This window comes from Lygodium microphyllum, chromosome 28 (genome assembly GCF_053477565.2).
Source record: "Lygodium microphyllum isolate KBCC chromosome 28, Lygodium_microphyllum_v1.1.10, whole genome shotgun sequence".
In the NCBI taxonomy this organism is placed as follows: domain Eukaryota; kingdom Viridiplantae; phylum Streptophyta; class Polypodiopsida; order Schizaeales; family Lygodiaceae; genus Lygodium; species Lygodium microphyllum.
In genome coordinates this window covers 26,005,259-26,013,575 of record NC_141162.1, presented here as the reverse complement: position 1 = coordinate 26,013,575, position 8,317 = coordinate 26,005,259, and positions in this window count along the sequence as shown.

Sequence of the window (8,317 nt, the reverse complement as noted above, 5' to 3'; positions counted from 1 at the left end):
GAAGTGGAAGCCGAATGGCAATCAAAAGTGGATGAAGAAATCGAAGCCATACGGTGCTTGCAAAGACACAATGAAGAGATCGTGGGGCTTTATGAAGATTTGTAAACTAAAACAGAAAACATGACTAAAGCCACAAAAGAACTAGAGGCACTCAGGGAGGAAAGAGCATGCACAGGAAGAGCAGCAAAAATTGAGAGGAAAAATGGAAGGTCAAGAATGGAGGCCGATAGTACTAGCTCAGAGGCAGGGGAAAAGCCTTGAGGAAATGATGAGAAGGGTAGAGGAATGGGCAACACATAATGAAAAAAGAGTTAAAACCTTGGCGGACCATCAAGCTTAGGTGGAGAAAGACAAAGTATTGGTTGAAAGCAAAGCAGCAGCCATCTAGATGAGTTTCAAAGCCCATCAACACATCTTCCTCAATATGCTACTTGATGTCATTCAGACAGAGGAAAGGGAGGCCGTTGAAACAATCAAGAAGAAGCTTGGGATTGCACGTAGGGCCCTAAAGGCAGGCATGCAAATGTTAGCACAACCAGTGGGAGTTTGCATAAGCTCCAAAGAACAAAGAAAGGATCTATTGCAGGCAAGCCTGACCCCAGAAGAGGTGGATGCATTAGGGTTCGTTGAAGGGACGTAGTAGGAAGCCTAGTAAGAGGAAGAGGTGGGACTGAACTTTGAGATGGGACCTCATGAAGAGGAATTAGTCCCATCGCCTCCTTCTCCACCCCTAGAAGACCAACAACAACCAATTGGCACCTCCATCGAGAGGAGAGCAGCACACTGAAAGAAAAGAGGAAAAAAATGGTGGAGGAAGTGAGAAGAATATTGAATGCTAGACTAGTAATAGAGCCAACTGCACTCATTCCACCAACCTTAGATAAACTTCCAGCAAGCTTCTATGTAGATCTCATCGCCTGGGAGCAACAGGAGAATGCACGGCAACCCTTTGATCTTAATTTTCACTTCCCCACCCACTTGCACTGGGTCCTGCCTATTAAGGTGGTGGAAGAGGTGATTGCCATTGGAAGCAGGATAAGGGGGATAGTGGTGGTGGTGGTGGTGGTAGTGGTAGTGGTAGTGGTAGAGAGAGAGAGAGAGAGAGAGAGAGAGAGAGAGAGAGAGAGAGGTTTTGTTAAAGGTGCACCTTTGGTGTGTTTGACGCTTCGGAAAGGTGAGTACTAGTAGTAATAGTATGTGTTTGACGCTTTGGAAAGGTCTAACAATAGCAGCAGCAGCAGTAGGAGTAGGAGTAGGAGTAGGAGTAGGAGTAGGAGTAGGAGTAGGAGTAGGAGTAGGAGTAGCAATAGCAGTAGCAGTAGCAGTAGTAGTAGTAGTAGGAGTAGTAGTAGCAGTAGGAGCAGTAGCAGTAGAAGTAGCAGTAGAAGTAGCAATAGCAGTAGCAGTAGCAGCAACAGCAGCAGTAGCAGTAGCAGTAGCAGTAGCAGTAGCAGTAGCAGTAGCAGTAGCAGTAGCAGTAGCAGTAGCAGTAGCAGTAGCAGTAGCAGTAGCAGTAGCAGCAGCAGCAGCAGCAATAGGAGTAGCAGCAACAGCAGCAACATAGAGAAAGAGAGGGAGAGAGAAAGAGAGAAGAGAGAGAGAGAGAGAGAGAGAGAGAGAGAGAGAGAGAGAGAGAGAGAGAGAGAGAGAGAGAGAGAGAGAGAGAGAGAGAGAGAGAGAGAGAGAGAGAGAGAGAGAGAGAGAGAGAGAGAGAGAGAGAGAGAGAGAGAGAGAGAGAGAGAGAGAGAGAGAGAGAGAGAGAGATTTTGTCAAAGGTGCACCTTGGATGTGTTCGACGCCTTGGGAAGGTGGGTACTAGTAGTAGTAGTGGTGGCAGTGGCAGTGGCAGTGGCAGTGGCAGTGGTAGTGGTAGTGGTAGTGGTAGTGGTAGTGGTAGTGGTAGTGGTAGTGGTAGTGGTAGTGGTAGTGGTAGTGGTAGTGGTAGTGGTAGTAGGTGTCAAGAATCGCGTGGTGGGGGGAGTTGCTCAAGATGCTGCGTCGAACACACACAGAATGCACAAGGAGAAGCTCACTCAAGAGACAAGAAGAGAGATGGAGGCCAAAACGTTTTCTTGCTGATTTCTTCTTCTTCTTCCACACTCTTTTCAATGTACACAAAGTATAGATAAGATACAACATAAAATGAAAGTGGCCTACTAAGTCAAACAATGCATAACCGACTACACTAGTCGACTGGTGCTATAACTATGCCAGCTATAAATAGATGTAACAACTTGAATATAATAAGTAACGAGTCAGTGGCCATGTGAGAGTCATAATGACCACCAACGTGCTAAGTGTAGACATGTGGACCCATCTAACCAGGCGGTCCATCATCAATGTCTGCATGTATTGAGCTTGTCATCTCAACAGTAGGGTTAGGCTCTTCTCGGCTTGAGCTCCTGGTGCTTCTCTCCTTGAGCTGGTCATCCACTTTGATGGCCTCTTCAAAGACCCTAACTAGGGCATCTCGCTATAAGCTTGAATTTCCTACCAAAGCCTTGTGTAGAGTTCCTCACTTCATATCCCATTGATGAAGACTGTGGAGACCGCTCTCTCCGTGGGTCACTCTTTAATTAGGATTCTCTTAAAGAGACTCCTCACATTGGTCACATAATCCCTGATGTCTTCCTTATCTCTCTGTTTTATGTTCATGAGTCATACAATCACGTTAATTGAGTACCCAACCTCGGAGAATCTCTTAATGAAGAGATTCTTGTGGTTATTGAAGTCATTGTGCTCTGCGGCATCTAGGCTGGTGTACCAAGTCCTGTCAAGATTGTGGAAGAGAAGGAAGGAGTCTCACTTGAAGCTTTCTTGCTTGCACAATGGGAAAATACACACAAGGGTGGAGGCTGAAAACAGTTTTCCTCTTCTTAGTTGTGTAAGCCAAAAGAACTCTCTTATAAAGAAATAGAAGAACCCTATATATGGGTCTCAAACCAAACTCAACTAACTAAGGTGGCATACTAACTGAGCCACGAACTAGATTAGATAAGGATAGCTATCATGTAGCTATTATTCATGGGCGGTGTACCAACCGCGTTTGCAACTGACAAGTCGGTGACATAAATACACAACGGTCACCCTGGCGTATCACGAGTGGAGCTCGATATCTCAACACTCCCCCTCGAGCTCAATCCCAATTCTTGCACACCAAGCAGGTCTCTGAACTTGCGCAGCTTCTCTGCGCCCAATGCCTTCGTGAATATGTCAGCTACCTGATCCTCTGTGCTGACATAAACTAGATCAATAAGACCTAGTAAAACCCTCTCTCGCACATAGTGATAATGCACCTCAATGTGCTTTGTTCTAGCATGATAGACTGGGTTATTTGCCAAGTGTATACTACTCATGTTGTCACAATAAATGACAACTGGCTCATCTGTAGACTGATGCATATCATAAAGTAGCTTATGCAACCAAGCTACCTCACATGCAGCCATTGCTGCACCCCTGTACTCAGCCTCTGTGCTCGACAAGGCAACTGTAGGTTGTTTCTTGCTGCTCCAAGTGACTGCAGCACTCCCAAAAGAGAACACATATCCACTGGTAGATCGTCTATTAGAAATACTACCAGCCCAATCAGCATCAGTGTATCCATGCAGCTGTATCTGAACCCCAGTCTCATAAAATAGTCCATACTGCAATGTGGACTTCACATACCTGAGTATGCGTCTAGCTGCATCCAAATGTGGTTTCCTTGGAGCCTGCATAAACTGACTTACCAATCCAACAACATAGCTCAAATCTGGCCTGGTAATAGTCATATAAATCAAACTTCCTACTATGCGTCTGTACATAGTAGGGTCTTCTAGAAGCTCACCTGCATCTGTGCTCAGCTTCACATTTTTCTCCAAAGGAATTGGAATAGGTCTTCTAGAAGCTCACCTGCATCTGTGCTCAGCTTCACATTTTTCTCCAAAGAAATTGGAATAGGCTTACAGCCTGTCATCCCATATTTGGACAGCATGTCCAATCCATACTGCCTCTGCAAGAGCTGTATCCCACTTGGTGATCTAATCACCTCAATGCCCAAGAAATAACGTAGCTCTCCCAAATCCTTCATCTCAAACTTCTGCTTCAATAGCATTTTCACATGAATGATATCTTCATCACTGTCACCTCTCATAATCAAATCATCAACATAAATGACAAGTAGCATAATACCTTTCTCTGTTTTTCTCACATAAAGTGAGAAATCTGCCTTGGAAATCTGAAAGCCAATAGTGACAATATACTTTCCTATCTTGACAGACCATACTCTAGGTGCTTGCTTCAAGCCATACAAGGCTTTCTTCAACCTGCAAACAAACTCAGGATGAACAGCATGCATATAACCTGGTGGCTGCTCCATATAGACCTCTTCTTGCAAATCACCATGCAAGAAGGCATTCTTTACATCCATTTGATGTAAAGACCATCCCTTTGATGCAGCCATAGCAATGACTGCTCTTACGGTTGCCATCCTTTCAACCGGACTGAATGTTTCTTCATAGTCAATGCCATATGTTTGTGCATACCCCTTGACTACTAATCTTGCCTTTTATCTGTTCACAGAACCATCTGCATTGTGGTTCACCTTATAAACTCACTTACAGGCAATTGCATTTTTACCTTTAGGCAAAGGTATCAATTCCCATGTAGCATTTGCTTCCAAGGCATCCATTTCTTCATCCATGGCTTTCTCCCATTTTTCTTTTCCCATGGCTTGCTCAAAAGAAGTGGGTTTTGGTTCCTGTATCACTTTGACCATATATGCATAGTGAATGGTTGTAAATCCATTATATTTCAGCCTATCCACAAGATACCTAGTCTCGTAGACCTGCGCAAAGTAGGTTCACTCCCAGGTGCTCTCAAAACATCCCTGGTCTTCCTTACTCCAGGTGTAACAATAGAAGGAATACCCAACTCATCATCAATGCTCTGTTCTGAGCCACTAGATTCACCATCCACATTAGAGTGACCTGCATTCACATCAAACAAGGGCTGATTAACCTTCTCTTTTCCTTTTCGTGATACCTGCATACCACTATCTGCATTACTTTGAGAAGATTCTCCTGATCTCAATCTGCCTATCCATGGCAAAGAACGTGAACCACTGCTAGAGGACGCTCCAGGTCCACTAATATTTTGTGACTGCTGCTGTGAATTCTGTGCAGCATTACCATTTTGTGCATCTACATCATCAATCACATTTACTGGTCTATACCAGCTACTCATCTCATCAAAAACAACATCTCTGCTCACTGTAAACTTACGAGTAGAAGGGTTATAGCATCTATACCCTTTTTGCTGCAGAGAGTAACCAATAAAGATGCACTTCTCAGCTTTTGGATCCAACTTGGATCTCAACTCATCTGGCACATGTACATAGGCAATGCAACAAAAAATTTTCAAATGAGAAATATCTGGTTTCCTATCAGTATACCTCTCCTCTGGAGTCATTCCATGTATTGCTGCAGTGGGAGTCCTGTTCATTATGTAGACTGATGTAGCAACTACTTCAGCCCAATAAAAATCTGGCAAGTCTTTTTCATTGAGCATGGCACGAGATACCTCTCCAATATGCCTGTTTTTCCTTTCTGCAATTCCATTTTGTTGTGGGGTATGACTGCATGAATATTGCTGCTTTATGCCATGCTCCTGCAGGAACCTTGCAAACTCATTTGAGAGGTACTCTCCCCCTCCATCTGACCTTAGGCATTTTATTTGCAGGCCTGTTTCTTTTTCAACCATAGCTTTAAGGGTTTTGAAATGCCCAAAAACTTCACTTTTCTTTTTCATAAAATACACCCAAAATTTTCTGCTATAGTCATTAATAAAAGTGACAAAATAATGACAGCTTCCAAGAGATGCAGCTTTAGTAGTCCACACATCAGAGTGGATTAATTCTAATGGCTTCTCACTCTCTTGAACATGTCTAGGAAATGGTTTCCTTGCCTGTTTTCCAAATTGACAGGCTTCACATACCTTATGCATTTCTGCAACCTTGAATTTAGGTAAACCTGCAACAATATTTTGGGCCTGCATTGATTTAAGTCACTGTACATTAACATGACCAATGCGTTTATGCCAGATATCAATATCTGCAACTACACCGGTCCCATGTGCAAACATTGCTGCACTCAATTCAGACATGTCTGCATCCAATGTAAACATTCTGCCCTTCTTCTTTCCTTTTGCTATCAAGCGACCTTTATTTTTCATATCCTCAACAAAGCATCCATGAGGATTAAATCTGACTTGCAAGCCCTGCTCAACCATTTGACCAACAGAAACCAGATTCTTGGTGATATTCGGGACATGAAATACATCGGACATGTATTTCTTTTTCCCATCCTGCATAGACAAAGGAATTTTTCCAATCTGCACAATAGGATGTGCAGTATCATCACCAGTCTCCACAAATCCTGGTTTTTCCATTTTTCTTGCATCCTCCATCCATTCTGCATGACCTATCATGTGGTTTGATGCACCTGAGTCAACATACCATAAATCATTGCTTTCTTCTGCAAATGCCACAGAATTATTCATGTGCTGCACCATAAACAAGTGCTCATTTCTATCATCACCCTGTCTACTAGAAGATGCATAATTCCCTTGTTGCAGTTTTCCATTTATGATGTCATTCTGCTTTTTATAGCAGTCTTTAGCCATATGACCCATTTTACCATAGTAGTAGCATTCAACATTACTGTTTGCATTTTGGCCTCTTTGCCATCCACCACGACCTCTTTGGCTCCCCCTGCCTCTAGAGTTACCACGTTCTCCTCCATAGGACTGGTTTTCTTGAGTTTGCTGCATATTTTGATTTCTACCACCGCCTCCATATTGGCCTTCTCTACCTCTGCCTCTACCTCTTCCAGTATTTGAGTAGAAGACAGCTTCTTTTGAAGTTCCTCCTGAAGAAGATGCACCACCATTTCTCTGCTCCTCAGAAATTAGAAGAGCAATCAACTCCTCAAAATCAGGAAATCTTTCACGGACGGAAATGGATGTTTGGAACTGTGTATAATCCTTTCCTAGACCATTCAAGGTCACAGAAACTAAATCATCATCTTCCACTGGCGACCCAATGGAAGCAAGTGCATCTGCAATCTTCTTCACTTTCATGTGGTAGTCATTGATGCTCATACTTTCTCTTTGCACATTATGCAACTCTTGCTTGAGCTGTATTTTCCTGGCTTGCATATTTGTGCTATACATTTTTGACAAAGTATCCCATGCCTCCTTTGGCGTACTTGCATCCTGAATATGCACAATCATAGAGTTTGAAAGACTAATAGATAGCCAGTACATAACTTTTCTGGCTCTCTCATGCTATGCTTTAAATGCTTGCATTTGCTGTTGATTGGGAACATCAGGAAGAATTGGTTTTTCTTCATTTCCTGCAACAAATTCCCAATATCCTTTTCCCATAAGGAAATTCGTCATTCTAAACTTCCATGCCTTGAAGTTGTTCTTGTCAAGCTTTTCAGTTACAATCTGTGAAAGAGAATCAGACGCCATTACAGAACACTGCAAAAAATTCTATCACTGCAAAAAACTCGGCTTCACCCTCACAAGGGCAAATCTGCAAAACTGGCGAAAGTGGTATTTGACCACACAGTCACTTCCTAGTGACAATTTTGCATAAACAGGAACCAAGGATGATTTTGAAACTCCAAATGTCTCTGCGCATAAGCATACGATGCAATTTCTACAGTAATTTTTCACCGACCTGTGTTGAGATGGCAAGCTCAACACATGTGGACATGGATGATGGACCGCCTGGTTAGATGGGTCCACACGTCTACACTTAGCACGTCGGTGGTCATTATGACTCTCACATGGCCACTGACTCATTACTTATTATATTCAGGTTGTTACACCTATTTACAGCTGGCATAGTTATAGCGCCAGTCGACTAGTGTAGTCGGTTATGCATTGCTTGACTTAGTAGGCCACTTTCCTTTTATGTTGTATCTTATCTATACTTTGTGTACATTGTAAAGAGTGTGGAAGAAGAAGAAGAAATCAGCAAGAAAACGTTTTGGCCTCCATCTCTCTTCTTGTCTCTTGAGTGAGCTTCTCCTTGTGCATTTTGTGTGTGTTCGGCGCAGCATCTTGAGCAATCCCCTCCACCACGCGATTCTTGACATGGTATCAGAGCCGCGCCATTGAGAGAGGCTGATTTCGAAGGTTGAAGCAAAGGAGAAGAAGCAAGGTTCGAGCAAGCAAGCCACGGGTAAGAAGCTCTCCCATCCTTCCACTCTTCTCTTGGATAGTGCCTGTGGAGGCATCGGAAGCAGGGCATAGCAAAAATCTCAGATTG